This window comes from Berghia stephanieae, chromosome 7 (genome assembly GCF_034508935.2).
Source record: "Berghia stephanieae isolate SIO BIC M18660-M18661 chromosome 7, UCSD_Bste_1.3, whole genome shotgun sequence".
Taxonomy (NCBI): Eukaryota; Metazoa; Mollusca; class Gastropoda; order Nudibranchia; family Aeolidiidae; genus Berghia; species Berghia stephanieae.
Window position 1 is genome coordinate 51,633,501 of NC_088366.1, and position 2,500 is coordinate 51,636,000.

At 38.2% G+C, this 2,500-nt stretch overlaps 1 protein-coding gene across 4 annotated transcripts in view; it reads left to right on the plus strand.

Moving 5' to 3' along the window:
• The window catches only part of LOC144977448 (uncharacterized), a 14,183-nt gene that overhangs the window by 3,042 nt on the left and 8,641 nt on the right, over positions 1-2,500 (plus strand). The window contains exon 1 of one of the 4 annotated variants that reach the window (XM_078922682.1): positions 2,452-2,500. This exon is cut by the window's right edge and continues 79 nt beyond it. The exons of 2 other annotated variants lie outside the window; for them this stretch is intronic. The gene's annotated coding sequence lies outside the window, so the exon portion shown is untranslated. Of the gene's footprint in view, positions 1-2,451 lie in introns of those variants that run through there. One more of the 4 variants, XM_078922684.1, reaches the window with a different exon arrangement.

The window sequence follows — 2,500 nt, forward strand, 5'->3', positions numbered from 1 at the left end:
TGATGATGATGATGATGATGAAAAGATCAATACATTATTATATGATTGCTATTGAGGTGTAATTTTTCCCAAAATATAGAATTGGTTTGAAACTATCGTAAGTTCATTTCAGCACACGAATAAAAATAAAATATAAACATTTATATAGATATTATGCGCTTGGCTAATAAGCTCACAACATTACCATCCAGAAGTATAACAGACCAACACACAAAACTGTGTGTAATCTTGAACGTTTATAGTCTGGTTAATACAGTTAATTGACAATTACTCATAAAAGCGGATGGCAAAAAACAATAACAAACCCCTAACTCACGTCATCTTCATTCTATCCATAGGTTTTAATTGAGGTCAGTTTTTTTTTTCTTTATTCACTCGATATATCAATTCATATAAAAAAATCGATTCTACAAAATTTTCCCGTATCGTTTTAAACATTTGATAAGATACGTAGGTAATGATATTCTGTCTGGCTCTACATTTTGATGACAAAACGTCCTTATTGTCATTTTACTCAGAAAAAAAAACAGCCTTTGTTCATAATAATAATGTAATATTATGTGACAGCTCCCGATAGCTCAGTCGTTAGAGCGCTCGCTTCACACGCAAAGAGACCGAGATCGATCCCGGATGCAGTCGAGATTTATTTCTGACTCCTCTGTCCACCCAGCAGTGAATGGGTCGCTGGGTCTGTTGGATTTGTCGGAAAGTACATTACGTTAGACTAGGGTCCTATCCAAAGGATAGCAAGCAATTGCTATTGTCCGTTCACGCTATAGAAACCGGGATAAACTCCGGCTCCGTTGGCCCAATGGCTCTGACTGAAAGGACTACTTATGTGACAGCTCAGCTCAAAATGGTATTATGTTGGGGATTGATTTAAATCGTAGCCTTCGTAAACTGATAGCTTGACACTGACCGTAGCCATCGTTAAGTTATAGCCTGACACTGAAACCCAAAAAGACTGGCATTTTGACGTCATTATTTGGTTTTTGCACCGCCTAGTGAGTTGTCGTTTGTACTGCTCATGGAAACAAGTCCCATTGGTTGAACTATTGAATAAAACTCACGATTCGTTTTCTTTTGTGACTAAAGACTGGCATTTTGACATCATTTTTGGCCAGTGTCGGGCTATAAGTTAACGATGGCTACGCATAAACGACGTCAAAAGACAAGTCTTTGGCCACAAAAGAAAATAAATCGTGAGTTGTATTCAACAGTCCACCCTATGGGATCAGTTGTTTCCTTGAGTTCTACAAACGACAACTCCCTTGACTCTGCACTAACCTAAAAAATGACGTCAACATATATGTCCTGGTGGGTTCTAGCGTAGCCATCGTTATGTTATAGCCTGATACTGAAATCCAAAAGGACTGGCAGTTTGACGTCATTATTTGGTTTTTGCACCGCCTAGTGAGTTGTCGTTAGCGGGGCTCATGGAAACAATTTATTTCATTGGCTGAACTATTGAATACAACTCACGATTTGTTTTCTTTTGTGGCAAAAGACTGGCATTTTGACGTCATTTTTTGGTCAGTATCAGGCCATAACTTTACGAAGGCCACGGTTCTAGTGCCAGGCTATATGTTAACGATGACTACATTTAAATGAGAAAATTGAATTACGGTCTTAAATACAAGTCAACGTGTTACGAGGCAGCTAGAATTAATGTTATAAGATGTTAGAATGTTACGATCTTACTTTGTTAAAAAGAAATGAATGCCAATGACAAGTGAAAGATAAAATTAGAAGTTTAATCAAAGAGAAAGTGATTGTTCCTCCAAACGGAGGTAGGAAACCGGAAAGTAAACAATATAAGAAGTGGCCAGATAATTTAGGGAGAAATCAACTAAACACTGTTGGACGCCACAATATAACATAAAAATATTCGGTTTCATCCTCAATGTAGAAGAAATATGGACCAACAACAGCGTTCGAGGCGGAATAAATATGCATGATGCATCAGCTTGTTATTGTTTCCTCGCGTTTGGATTCTCACAAAAGTAACAAGACATAAAGTTCATGGTTCACAGAGTTGTGTGTGGTCGTAACTTCGGTGGCATGTGGAACTCTTGCAAGCATTATCTATAAAACAACGCATAAAATTTGGTGCGTAAAAAACGTTAGAAGGGGGGTGGGGGTGGTTGGTATATATATATATATATCGGCATGTTGGGTGATTAGTTCTCACTAAATCCCCCCACCCGCACACACACATACACACACACACACACGCACAATTTCAAAAGTAATGGTTTCCTAGCCAAAATTTCAACAAAGTTGTTTTGTTGTACTTGTGCAATAAGAGAAAAAAAAAAAAAAAAACTTCTGAGCGTGAGTAGCAGCAGTGGGGGAGTGAGTGAGTGTGAAGGTAAACAGGCATAAAACGAAGAACGGTGAGTTTGAACTGGGTTAGAAGAGAGTATAGCAAGACACAAACGATTTCACAACAACACGGCACAGACACAGCTGACGGTTGGATGTAAACATTCTTGAATGT